Source organism: Cheilinus undulatus, linkage group 7, assembly GCF_018320785.1.
Source record: "Cheilinus undulatus linkage group 7, ASM1832078v1, whole genome shotgun sequence".
Classification (NCBI taxonomy): Eukaryota; Metazoa; Chordata; class Actinopteri; order Labriformes; family Labridae; genus Cheilinus; species Cheilinus undulatus.
This window is the reverse complement of record NC_054871.1, coordinates 4,096,883-4,111,678: the sequence shown is the minus strand read 5'-3', so window position 1 is coordinate 4,111,678 and position 14,796 is coordinate 4,096,883.

The following is a 14,796-nucleotide window of genomic DNA, read 5'->3' as shown; positions in this document are numbered from 1 at the left end:
TGTATGAATGTCACAGAGTGCCCTAACTCATGGAATGATCTTTCCTTTCTCTGCCCATAGGTAGTCACGGCAAGGTGACTGGTGTGACTGATTGTTTGCAACTGTCAACTATTTGCATTGATCGTGTCTTCTGTGTCTCCTGCAGGATAGCTATAATGTGCCAAGCTAATTAGAAGCCTTAGTTCTGTGTGCTTTTGCAGGCTTAAAATAAGCAGCATGTTCAATAACCTGCGTCGTTTGTGGTGCTGTGTACAGGAGGGTACGATGGCCGACCACAGCCCAACTTTGACCTGACGACCTGCTCCCGACTGGCTGGAAGGATTTCTGGCATGTTTGATATTTTGGTCGTACAACTCCAGACATTTCACAGTGAGAGCAGAAACGCGAGCAACTTTGGGGGATTGTCTTCCTTTGTAAAGGTCAGACAACGTCGTAAATTACCATGATAACAGCTGGAATGACTTTCTGATGCACCGCTGAGATAAAGGAAATAAACCAGCAAGAAATATTCTTTCCTGTGGACCTGCTGCTGACACAGAGATGATGCTGTTTGTGTGTGTGAGACAGAGAGAGATAGCGGGAGAGAGAGAGCGAGAGACAGAGAAGGTGGGAGAGATAGAGGGGGGAGAGAGAACATATGACTGGAAAGACTTCCCCCTCAGACCCTGAGACTTTTTAAAAAGGAAACTCCAGGGGTTTCTGTCACAGCCGACTTCAGTCGCAGTTTGAGCAGGTTGTGCATGATGGTTGTGCGTCATAAATAATTCAGTCACACAGTATGAGATGACATTCTGCCACCACTGTTGTATGGTTGGCTTGAAATCACACAGTGTACACCCGGCTTATGTTGTGTAACCAGCTTTTATACTCACCATGTGAACCGCTCGTTCTCATGTCTCAGTATCTAGCATTGCGCAAAGTAATAAAACCACAGCATACCAGAAAACTCCCATTCACATTCAGCCAAAAAGTTCATATCTACCAATACGAATGCAGGGTTTTAGTGGGTGAGGTGGTTAAAACAGAATGAAGGCATTCATCATCTCTTCCTTTAGTCCTTTTAACCTGAAAAGCTTATGTTTCAAAGCACAGTATTTTCTGTTGTCCCACTTTCACCTGTATTTTGGCTCTCTCTGCCAATCTTACATTTACATACATCGCAGAGGTAGATTCTTCTGTTAATGACTAGTGCTGTCAATCAATTTTAAAATCAATCTAACTGCATTGGTTTACATACGTCCATTATATAAGAAGGATCGAATTAAAGGTGGATGCACTTCATGTTTCTGCTTAGTTAATTCTGCTTCCACATTTCTAGTAACTGTACTCTGTTTTTCACATTATAAGAGCCAAACCTCAGAACAAGGACACTATTGTATCTGCAGGCGTTCTGCTCTGCGGCTTGTTTTGGGGGCCTAAACCAAGTGATTCCTCCGGTCCTGAAAAATGAAGCCAATGCAGAGTTGCAAAAAATTGCAATACAGCAAATGTCAACTCGAGGCTGGCTACAGTTTTAGTTAGTTTTTTGGTAAAGCTTAGTTTTTATTTAGTTTCAGTTAATTTTAGTTTTAGTTATTTAATTAGTTTTAATGAACTACAACAACCTTGGTCTATGTCTGAACATGCCAAAAAGGTCCCCAAAACCTTCCAGAAAGTTGTCCCCCAGTGGAAATTTTTGCATTTTGGTGGAACTGGCAAGTCCATTGCACAGGGTCCCCAAAAGTGAGATAGGGGACTGAGTAAGAGCTACATTTCTGAAAATTTGTACACATATGTATCATCATAAGCTAAAAAATAAAGTCTCTTGGGACCATATTCTAAAATGCACAGGAAACAGATTATATGCATTTTTAGTTCACATTCTGGCTGCTCTGGGTTGTTTTTTGGAAGCCTCATTGTCGTCACATCTGAAGGATCTCTGTCTACAAAATTTTACTGGGTTGTCTCCAAGTTTTTTGTGCTTTTTCTAGACAGGAGGGACTTCTAAAGTTGTGCGAACTGTCAGTTTTTACCATAGGGCAGGGCTGAATATGGAAACCGGTTTTCAATATTTCTTCTAATGGGCTAACTATTTTGATTTTGTATAAATCTACAGGGGCTGCATGGCGGCACAGGAGTTAGCGCTGTTGCCTCACAGCAAGAAGGTCCCTGGTTCACTGCCCAGGGAGTGTCTAAACATACACTATATTGCCAAAAGTATTCACTCACCCATCCAAATAATGTAAATCAGGTGTTCCAATCACTTCTATGGCCACAGGTGTATAAAATCAATCACCAAGACATGCAGACTGTTTCTACAAACATTTGTGAAAGAATGGCTCGCTCTCAGGAGCTCAGTGAATTCCAGCGTGGTACTGTGATAGGACGCCACCTTTGCAACAAGTCCAGTGGTGAAATTTCCTTGCTCCTACATATTCCACGGTCAACTGTCAGTGGTATTATAATGAAGTCGAAGCCATTGGGAACGACAACAACTCAGCCACAAAGTGGTAGGCTGTGTAAAATGACGGAGCGGGGTCAGCGGATGCTGAGGCGCATAGTGTGCAGAGGTTGCCAACTTTCTGCAGAGTCAGTGGCTACAGACCTCCAAACTTCATGTGGCCTTCAGATTAGCTCAAGAGAGCTTCATGGAATGGGTTTCCATGGCTGAGCAGCTGCATTCAAGCCATACATCCCCAAGTGCAATACAAAGCATCGGATGCAGTGGTGTAAAGCACGCCACCACTGGACTCTAGAGCAGTGGAGACGCATTCTCTGGAGTGACCAATGGCACTTCTCCATCTGGCAATCTGATGGACAAGTCTGGGTTGGGCGGTTGCCAGGAGAACGGTACTTGTCTGACCGCATTGTGCCAAGTGTAAAGTTTGGTGGAGGGGGGATTATGGTGTGGGCTTGTTTTTCAGGGGCTGGGCTTGGCCCCTTAGTTCCAGTGAAAGGAACTCTGAATGCTTCAGCATACCAAGAGATTTTGGACAATGCCATGCTCCTGACTTTGTGGGAACAGTTTGGGGATGGCCCCTTCCTGTTACAACATGACTGTGCACCAGTGCACAAAGCAAGGTCCATAAAGACATGGATGAGAGTTTGGTGTGGATCAAGTTTACTGGCCTGCAAAGAGTCATGACCTCAACCCCACAGAACACCTTTGGGATGAATCAGAGCGGAGACTGAGAGCCAGGCCTTCTCGTCCAACATCAGTGTGTGACCTCACAAATGCGCTTCTGGAAGAATGGTCAAAAATTCCCATAAACACACTCCTAAACCTTGTGGAAAGCCTTCCCAGAAGAGTTGAAGCTGTATAGCTGCAAAGGGTGGACCCACGTATTATTAAACCCTATGGATTAAGAATGGGATGTCACTTCAGTTTATATGCGAGTCAAGGCATGTGAGCAAATACTTTTGGCAATATAGTGTATCTAATAGAATAGTGTCTATTAATGGTTTTATTTATCTAATCTGTTCGGCGTTACCCTGTAAAATACACGTGAAAATTTTAGACTACTTTCTTGCCTTTATACAATTTCTACATAGTAGGACTAGTGATAGTTTAGTTTTTAAAAAGCTATTTAAAAAAATGAATTAAAAGCTCATGAATACCCCTGTCAGTCTAGTTCTACTTTTTTAAGGCCTATCAAATATAAAATTGATTGCATTTCTTTCAAAATTCACAATGTAAAAATGACAAATAATTTTCTCTGAGTGCCGAATGTGTGCTAACCTGTCAGTGTCTTCTTCAGTTCATCTCTGAACTTTTTCAGTGATGTTACATTTTCTCCATTCGTAAGATCCACCCAGCTAAGTGGTGAGAGTCCAACGCAGTGATGGCGGCTAGTCAACCTCCGGTTTTCCTCTGTATTCATCTTTAATAAATGTGCAGCGTTTGCAAGTGTGCCCAAAGATTATGAAATAAACAGCATCTAGCATGATTTCTGCACAGTTACCTGTTCTTGCTGGAGCATGATGAGTACGATGGGCCCCACCTTAATCTGCCTGCAGGGGGTAATGGCTTCATCTTTTGAATCTCAGCTTTAGTAAGAAAAGGGAAAGTTACGCCCGTGGAACCAGGACTCTGTTCATGAACTCATCATGATGAAGCTGACTCTGTGTGCCGCTCTCGTCTGGATGATCTTCAGCTCTGGTAACGTTACTCTTTCCTGTCAGAGTTTATTTGTGGATTTAATCAAAGCTGTCAGGATACAATGAGCTAAAACTCTTTTGAGTCTCAGAGGCTAAATTCTGGCATTGCAGCAACACGAGAGAAGATCACAATAAGAATGGAAACATGCGGTAACTTCAGCTCTGTGCATGAAAGTTTGTATGCCTGTCAGTCAGCAGTAAACTCAACTGTGCATGTTTAAGAAGGTGTTAACACTATATATGAGATATATGCCTCACTTAGACTAAAGGTTTAACTTGTTTTCTTGTTTTGCCTTCAGCAGAGTGACAATCCTGCATACATTGTATCTGATTTTTTCATTTGAAGGAAAAAAAAGGAGCACAGTGCAGTATTTTGACTTCTCAAGGTGCACAACACCAAAAAAGAAGGACTGAATAGTCATCTCTCAGATCTGTGCTTTTGGGTTTTTATGACTTGGCATAGCAGCGTACCAACAACAACAAACATGTTTTGGCTGAGGAAGACAGCATGTTGAAACACATGTTCTTTGGTTTTTCCACAACCATTTAAAATAATCAAAAATCCTAAAAGACATACCTGAGAGTTGTCTCTTCAGCTATTTATATGTATGATTAATTTTCACACATCTGTTTTCCCTCCTGACTGCAGCTGAAGCTCTTCAGTGTTTGTACAAAGATTCACTCGACTCTACAACAACAGTAACATGCAACTCTGCTGAGCTGTGTGCAACAATTTTCAGTAGCGGTAAGAATGTGACAGAAAAGAAAAAGTTGTCCTTAAGTTTTTTACTGAGTCAGTTTAAGATCATATTTTGTTTTAAATGGTCTTTGTTTGTTTGTACCCTTTAAAATCTGTGTTCAGGTGAATCTTCAGGTAGGGGATTTATTGAGGCTGCAAGGAAGTGTGTTCTGCCATCATTCTGCGCTGCACAGGATCAGATATTCTCATTCAGTAAGGAAAATTACTAACTGGCTGCATCTATTCGTTGCTGCAACACAGACAACTGCAACAATGACACTTTAACCTGTGAGTATTTCTGCTGACAAGGTTTTAATAAACAGTAAATTCTTTATTCCTTTGTTCCTGAATACACTCTAATCTACCCTTCAATGGTGTTGACTGATAAAATGAATTTTTGGATACCACAGTGCTATCCCCAATTCCATAAAAGTTGGGACACTTTATAAAATATTTATTAAAAAATACAATACAGTTATTTACAAATTAGGGATACGAGGAATTGTCGATGTTATCAGCATAATTCTGCACTGATGGATTTACTTTTAAATGACTGTGTTTCTATGCTGTGCATGCATTCCATTGTTTTCCTTTGCAGACATGCTGAGGGCCATGGTATCTTTGCTTGGGGTTTTGTAATAATAATAATAAGAAGAAGAAGAAGAACTTTATTTGTATAGCACCTTTAAAAACAGAGCTTTGCAAAGTGCTTTGACAATAAGCAGAAACACAGATAAAACAGAGCATCATCATAACACAAGCAAAGAACTTAACAAGACAAACCGCATCAACAGGGGAACCCATGAAAGATAAAGCCAGCAATGTAATATCATAATCATCCTGGTAGACCCATTACAGAGTCTGAAAACATGACAAGTTGGAAATACATTACGAATCCTTGATATAAAAAATTCCAGAGTAAAATTAAAGACCAAGAATAAAAATAAAACTAAAAACTAAAAAACCCAGAATAACCTAGAATCCAGGCAACACAGGAAACCCAGCTACATAAAAAAGAGCCCTAAGGACCAGAAATGTAAGAGCAATAAAATAATAGGGGGAGACAAAAAGGAGTATGAATCAAAGAAGTCAGAAGTAGAATAAAAGCAGTTAAAATGTGTAAGGATAAATGAGTCATAATACAAAAAATTAAAAAGCTAGTAGTGGTAAAATACTAGTCATGATGAAATCATAATAACAATATTAATCAGCTATAAGGACACAGCAGCATAAAGAGGTTAAGAGAATAAAAGAGGAGGGGGTAAAAGCTCTGAAAATAACTGGGAGAAGAGAGGAGATATGGTAGCAATAAGAAACAAGCAAGGTAACAATAAAAAGCAGAGAGGAGCAGACATAGAAGCATTAAGGTAAAATTTAAGGAAGCAGAGGGAAATTTAAAGAGAAAACTGATAGAAAGAAGGAAGATGTAGTAGAAGACATTAAAAGACATTAGATGACATCACATAAAAGCAAGTCTATAAAAATGAGTTTTAAGAAGTGATTTAAAAGATATCACTGATTCTGCATGCCCTATTTCCTCAGGCAGGTCGTTCCAAAGTCAAGGCGCCCTGACAGAGAAGGCCCTGTCACCTTTAGTCTTAAGCCTCGACCTTGGAACGACCAGGAGGCCCCCGCCCGAGGATCTAAGGCTGCGGCCTGGCTCATAGGGGGTTAAAAGTTCTGTTAAATAGCTTGGAGCCAGGCCCTTCAGTGCTTTGAAAGTGATAAGTAAAATTTTAAAATCAATTCCAAAACTTACAGGGAGCCAGTGTAGGGATGCTAAAATAGGGGTGATGTGATGCTGTCTGTTAAAACTGGTTAGAAGCCTAGCTGCTGCATTCTGGACTAACTGAAGGCAGGAGAAGGATTTTTGACTGATTCCAGAGAGGAGAGAGTTACAGTAATCGAGTCTGGAGAAGATGAAGGCATGGATGACTTTTTCAAGGTCTGACTGGCTGAGTATTGACTTTATTTTTGCGATGGTTCGAATATGGAAAAAGCATGACTGGACAACTTTACTGATATGGGATGTGAAGGTGAGGTCTGAATCAAACATAACTCCAAGATTTCTGGCAGAGGGTCTGATGTTTTCTGAAAGCATACCAAGACCGGAAAGCATGAGGTTGGAGGAGTTTTGAATGTTAAAGAGTATTATTTCTGATTCTGAGTTATTGAGTTGTAGAAAATTCTGTACCATCCAGCAGTTAATATCATTTAGACAGTCTGTAACAGCAGCTAGGCTTCTAGGGTCCTCAGGTCTCAGGGGCAGGTATATCTGTGGGTCGTCTGCATAGCAGTGAAAGGAGACCCCGTGGTTCTGAATTATTTGGCCAAGGGGCAGCATATAAATAGAGAATACAATCAGACCTAAAACTGAACCTTGCGGTACACCACAGGTAAGAGTAGAGGTAGAGGAGGAGTGGTTACCTATGGTGACCGCAAAGGTTCGCTCTAAAAGATAAGAATAAAACCAGCTAAGTGCAGTGTCCCTGATGCCCACCCAGTCTCTAAGATGTTCTATTAAAACACTGTGATCAACCGTATTAAAAGCTGCACTGAGATCTAAAAGAATTGAAATGGCTCCCTCCCCTCTTGCTGTAGCAATAGAGATAAATCCATGGATTAAGACATCTTTTTTGTCGGATTTCCGACTTCAGGCGGCGAAGACTCTCCTTGAACTGTGAGTTTTTACTGACACAGTCAGTACATGAAGCCATGAAAAATTGGGAGTCATGCAAGCTGTACCAGTTCAGCCAGCCAAATGGCTAAATCTTACCTTTAGTAAGAGAAATAAATAGTTAAGATGTGCATTTAAAAAAAGTGTTCATTAAAATGAGGCTCTAAAACCAAATAAAATCAGATAAGGAGAGCTGTTTCTTGCAGAGCTGCTGGCAGTTAGGATTCAAACTGACGCATGTGCAAATCACTGTGGTGCATCATGGAAACAAAACTCAGAATAATGACGGGGCCGATGCATCATCATCATGTGCTAAAATGTATAAAGTCATGAGCATTTACCCTTGATGCTGCAGACTAATCTCAAAATTTAAAGTTTATAAAACATTTGTGATCTAATAAATTTGAAAATTTAGAAAATGAAAATGAAGTTGTAAATTTTTGGGAAAAGATACACAAAGTTATAAGTTTATAAGCTTATCAAATAAAAACTTTATCCCTTCACAAAACCGTAAATTTCTGAGAAAAAAAATGAAATTTTGAGCCTATGAAGCTGTAAATGTATGATCTTACAAACAACAAAGTTATTTTTGTCTTGACAATTTTTTATTTCTTTTTGTTTTGTGTTTTTGCTAAAACCATACTCATGCTTTTGTACAACCCATACACACAAAAACAAACTTGTAAAAATTAAACCTAGAATCTTTTTTGGTGAATAGCCCATGGAAATGGAAGACTGGCTCTAAATTTTATTTACATTTCAATTTGATTTAAAGACATTTTCATACTTTTTTTTTTAATAAAGCCTTAATTTTCACCAAACTGATTTATCAGTACTTTTTTAAAGACCCCACAGACACCATACGCTACATGTGGGTAGGTGTACTAGATCAATCCATTTAATTTTACATAAGCAGGCTGTTAGATTCAGTAGGCAAACATAAAATCTTGAATGAATGTCCTAAAATGTTACTCAGGTGCTCTGTCTTATACTATTTGTTAATCTTTACGTAAGTGATCAGTTTCAGTAATTTAATATTTTCATTTACCATTTCTTAATGACATACCTGACAGTCTTGATAGAGCTCCTCCTTCTGTTCTCCAAGGTACTCAGTGAGACAGCTGACAATCCCATCCCTTTTCTTCAATACTCTGGGACCGCAATGACATGCATTCGTGTTACTATGCTCTTGTCTGCAATGTTGTTTTTGCTATTTACATACTAACAAAATTACCTCATCTAAAGAGTTCAGGGGATGATGCATCCTGGTACCAGCAGCTCCTCCTCTAGCATGCATCAGCTGCAGAAGACGTGGCGTGAACCCATCAAGCTTCAGGATAAATGTCTTCCAGGGAAACTGAAGTTATACGACAGAACTCTTCCTTGATCTAAGAAATTAGTTGAGCGAAAAAAAATCTTGACTATCACAATTCTGTGTTTCTAAAAGGCCTTAACTAGGTTTAATAACGCATAATGTCAGTCATATGGTTACTAATGGTGTATAAGTCTAGCCGCAATACATATACTAGCTGTAACCTTTTAGAGGTGTCTTAATAAGTCAATTTTTTAGGTTGCCAACAACCAATTTATAATTACTATGACATGTGACCCTTTAAGAACACATGTAGACCATTAGGGACTGGCCTGGCAAATTTTCATCTGGCTCAGGCTTAAACAGTGACTGGCAAATCCTCTCAAGTATACCCTATTAACCTAATACATGCAGAAATTACACTAATTTTTTTAATTTTAGCTATTGTATAGCTAAATGTAATACATTAGATGTAATATAATTAATATTGAAAAAACATGGCGGCAGCGTGGATTTTGGCAGGTCCTGCAAATCTACGTTTCTTATTACACCTGAGAGGCCGTTCATCTGTTGTTAAAACATCTCAGGTTTTAAACCACAACCACTTTTTTAATCTCAAAGCTTATCACAAGATCTGGGCTGAGTTTCAACGTGTGCTTTTTGCAGTTACATTGCTGCTCATTGTTGCTTTACCTGTGCGCATCTGCCTTTACAGAGCAGTTAATGTCAATCACCTGTGTCATGAACGCCAACTCGACCACTACACAAAGAGATCGTTTCCGAATGCTGGAACACCTGGGGTTAACATTGGTCCATGCTCGCCAAGTACACATTCTGAAAGTTTTCATCACAACCTTCTTGGATATTACACGATTTATTCTTCTGTCCTGCAACACGGACGGGCTGCGGTGGGCAGAATTACCGTGGGTCAGCATCGAGCCACTTCATCACGCAGGTTACCTGGCTTCCTGCTTATGTTGCTCCTGCTCTCTGGAGATGTACATTTAAATCCTGGTCCCGGAGTTGGCGAACTGCAGGCACAGGAAAACAGCGCACGGATCCACCTGAGCAATTCCCCTGAGGAGGTGAGTGATCGGACTCCTGTTTGGTCTGGCTCCACCGTTATCAGTCCGAACCTGATTAACGCTGGGAGTGTTCATCTTAATAACATACCACAGCTATTGGGAATCTAAGGAGACCCGTGGATAATATAAAGAACTCATCTAGCGCTTCAGTGTGTCGGCACCCCGCCGTGAGGAAACAGAGGCTGCGTAAAACTTTCCAAACCGTCAACCACGCAAAGGTCCTTTGGGATCCTAAATTAAAACCAAGGGGACTTTTGGGTGGACATTTAAACATCAGAAGCATTGTTGCAAAGAGTGGTCAGTTAATTCATTTATTGTCAGACTCTAATCTGGACTTTCTTTGTATTTCTGAAACGTGGCTACAATCCTCCACTCCCTCTCATGTATTCATGGTGCCTGGTTATCAGTGTTTCAGACAGGACAGACCTGTGGGTAGGGGAGGAGGGGTGTTAATATATGTGAGAAACGGTATTAAATGTGAACGGGTTGTTTTTAAAGTTCTTAATACGCTGGAATATGTAGGATTGAAAATTATTCTGTCCCAGCAAATGTTTTTTACTATTATTGGAGTGTACAGACCTCCCTCTGCAAACGACACATTTTATGATCAGCTCACAGAAATCCTCAGAGAGTGTAATCACAACAAAGAGTTAATTCTTATGGGCGATTTCAACTTAGACTGGGGAGACAAGATAAGGAGAAAAAAGCTGAAAGGCTTAGCAGATAAATATCATTTAGATCAGCTGATAAAAGGTGCAACTAGAATTTCCAAAAAATCTAGCACACAACTGGACCTGATCTTTTCCAATAAACCAGAAAGAATAACAAAAAGTTCCAACCTGATTACTGGCTTATCTGATCATAATCTGACCCTGGTGGCTAGGAAGCTAACTAAAAACAGGTTTAAATTTCTCCCTAAAGCTCAAACAAATTTTTACTGTATACCCAAAAGTAAGCAAGCTGTGTTTGACAATGAAATCACTGATCTAAGTTGGGATGATGTAATAGCCTCTGATGATCTGGAGAGCAGTTGCAATAAATTTATTAATAAAATGAACACTGTAAGGGAACGTTTTACTGTCAAGGTCCAGAAAAAATGTAAAAGAAAACAAAATCTACCATGGTTGAAAGAAAATGTGTGGAAACTCATGAAGGAAAGGGACGCTGCGCTAAATTGGCCATTAAATCCAAAGGGAACACAGACATGCTGATTTTTAAAGGCCTAAGGAATAAGGTTATTCATGAACTGAGACAGGCTAAATCTCAATTTTTTCTTAATATTCTACATAATGCTAAAGGTAACAGCAGACTTACATGGCAAGGCATTAATAATCTGACAAGGAATGAGCCACTCGTCTCAGAAGATATTCAACTGAAAATTGATGGAATTTTGACTGATGACAAGGCTGCTATTGCTGCTACTCTTAACTGTTATTTTATTGATTCAGTTAATGAGCTTGGGAGAAACTTCACTGAAGGGAAATTGGACTGTGCACCCATTGCTTCTCCAGATGAAGCTTTTGTCTTAGCTCAAACAGATGTCGCAGAAGTGAATAAAATCATTGGATCCTTAAAGAACTCAAAATGCAGGGATGTATTTCAGCTCAATACCATGTTTATTAAAAAACACCAAAACAAGTTAGTACCGTCAATTACTCTTTTAATCAATTTATCAATTAAACACAATGTTTTTCCAAGTGCCTGGAAGCAAGCCATTGTTACCCCTATCTTTAAGTCTGGAGACCGTCATGAAGCCAGTAATTTCAGACCAATAAGTATTCTTCCTGTGCTTTCAAAAGTTGCTGAGAAGGTTGTAATCAAACAACTGACTAATTATCTAGCAGATAGCAACTCTGGTTTACATCCATTGCAGTTTGGCTTTAGGCCCAATCACTCCACTGAAACAGCTGCTTTACACCTGATCGAGCAGATAAAATCTAAACTAGACAAAGGAGGGGTAGTTGGTGCCGTATTTCTAGATTTGAGAAAAGCATTTGACACAGTAAATCATAATGTTCTGATCTCAAAACTTTCAAAATTCAATTTTTCATCTGAAACACTGCAATGGATGTCTTCTTATCTATCTGATAGGATGCAATGTGTCAAAGTTAATGATGTATTTTCTGATAATATTAAGTGTACAATGGGTGTGCCACAAGGTTCTGTTTTAGGACCCCTTCTGTTTAGTCTCTACATCAATAATCTGCCACAGGTGTGTCAGGGCATGGATCTGCAAATGTATGCCGATGATACTGTTTTATATACACATGCAAAAACAGCTGAACTAGCAGCTAGGAAGCTGACAGCTGCTATGGAGAGGATCACAGAGTGGCTTGACCAGTCATGTCTCAGCCTTAACATAAGCAAAACTAAAGGTATGTTTTTCTCTAAATCCAACCAATCTGCCAGTGCTGACATTTTTATTAAAGCTGAGAGGATTGAAATTGTGAGGGAGTTTAAATATCTTGGTGTAATAATGGATTCAAATCTCAATTTTAAGTCACATGTGAAAAACATGACCAAAACCATCCGGTACAATGTGATACACTTTAGACATATTAGAGGTTGTCTTTCGATGGATGCCGCTAAGACTTTTATGCACGCTATGATCCTTTCTCACTTGTCATATTGTGTCACATGTTGGGGACAAGCTGGAGAAACAGCCATTAAACCACTGGAATCACTGTATAAACAAACCTTAAAAACTCTAGATAAAAAATCTATGCAATATCACCACTGCAGGATTTTAGAAAAGCATCATCTGCTTAGCTTTGAGAATTTTAAACTGTTTTCTAATTTGTGTCTTGTTTTTAAGATTTTAAATGGCTTGGCTCCTCCCCCATTGCGTCAATTTGTTAATCGTCGTCCTGAGCAGTCCATAAAATCCACCAGAATATCTTCAATTAGAGATTGTTCTGTGCCTCTCTGTCGCACTGCTTTTGGTCAGTCAGCTTTCTCTGTAAAAGCCACGACTCAGTGGAACGCTCTCCCTGACAGCATTAAGAACTGTGATTCTGTCGGAAGCTTCAAGAACAAACTCAAAAATCTACTGAAAGACTCTCAACTCTGTAAACACTGATTCTATAACATAATTTTAAATATGGCTGTGTGAATGTGTTTGTGTGTATGTGAGTGTATGCCTGTGGGGGTGATCTAACTCTGCAGCTTGAGCTAATGTTTTATTGTCATTTCTCTGTGATGTTTTATAACTGATGTTTTAATTGTGACCTGCCAAGGGACTGCAGATGTAAATTAGCTTTACGCTAACTCTGGTACAATGCATCAAATGGAAACATTTGTGTTTTTTATTGTACATGGTCCCTTTACAAATAAACAAACAAATAAAAATAAAAATAAATATAATATATTAATATATGTTGTCTTACTTTACAAACATACAATGTATATATTAGGCTATGACATAAAAGTACGAAAGAATTCAGGAAAATAAGATCTGACAACAAAACATGTCTGGTTTGACTTGAAACTAGAGAAGATCATGAAATGAAGTTAAATTTTGATATTTTTTTTCCACAGAATGTTAATTAACTACCAGTAGTTTATTAGGACCTTAAAATTGATGTTCCATTGAAAGGAAGTTAAATGAAAACCTTTTCACTGGTAATAAAAGCTTGTTTAAGAGAAAAAAAAAAAAAAAATCAAACATCAGTATTGGCACATCAAACCAGGAAAAAAGTAAAGGTTTTTTTAAACTGGCTTGCTCTATCTTAAATTTATCTCTGTGGCCCTAAGTGGAAAAGTTTGCAACCACCTGCTCTAAAGCTTTACACCTTGTGATTAAATTTATAAGGTAACACATACAGTATATAGATTTATTTAACTAAGGAAGTCAAGTGTTCAGTTCATTCAGTATATCTAATACCTATACTTTAATGAAAGCTGGCATACCTTTGTAATGCATTCAGATGGATCTTCAGCTTTGTTGATTTTGCTGTAATAAGTAAAGGAAAACATATATGAGCATCACTGAAAAAAGAGCATACACAATGTACATGTTATGTACATTTTATCATTGTCTGACAGTGGTCATATTTAGGCTTATTAATTAATAATAATAATAACAGTGCATAACTGAAGCCTCCTTTTATCCAAAATTATCCAGCAATTAGTCATTAACACACGGAAACTTTACCTTCTTGAGCGCTGCTGTGTTTTATCAGATGATATATTGAATAAACACCTTATACCTCGCAGCTCCTCTCTACTCAGACCGACAGCACCTGTGTATTTGGCGTATATGTGACCCCCTGTCTTTCCGCGTCTCCAAAACACACGTACTAGACCTTCGTCTAAAGGGGTTGTTAATTTTATTTTAACTGTACAGGATGATATCAGCCGTGTGCATCAGGTCTTATGTCCCTCGGAAACGACAAGTTTCGCCAACTCTGACCAACTCGGGAAGGAAGTCCGCCTCAAAGAAGCAACGGCAGAGCGCGAGGGAAGAAGACAAAAAGAAAAAAAAAGCAAAAAAGCAAAAAAAAAAAAAGGCAAAATCCGACATTACGTACAGTAGCAATGTGTTCACGAGTTAGTGACTAAATGTGGGTTGTTGTTAAGTATAACACACATTAAAAACCGAATTGAGTGAATTAACTACTTTACAGTAACCGGCGCTCTGAGAACAAACTCTCATGTCGCCCTGCTTGGTCTTCACAAGGCTAGATATTAGCTTGCAACGGTCGAGGGAGCTGCATAAGTATATCTCCTAGAAGAACAGCTGCCAGTCAAAAATTGTGATATTTCTAAGTAATAAATAAGTTCACATCTCACTCACAACCATGGCACACAGTTAGATAATTAATATTCCACCTACCTTCCAGGACGA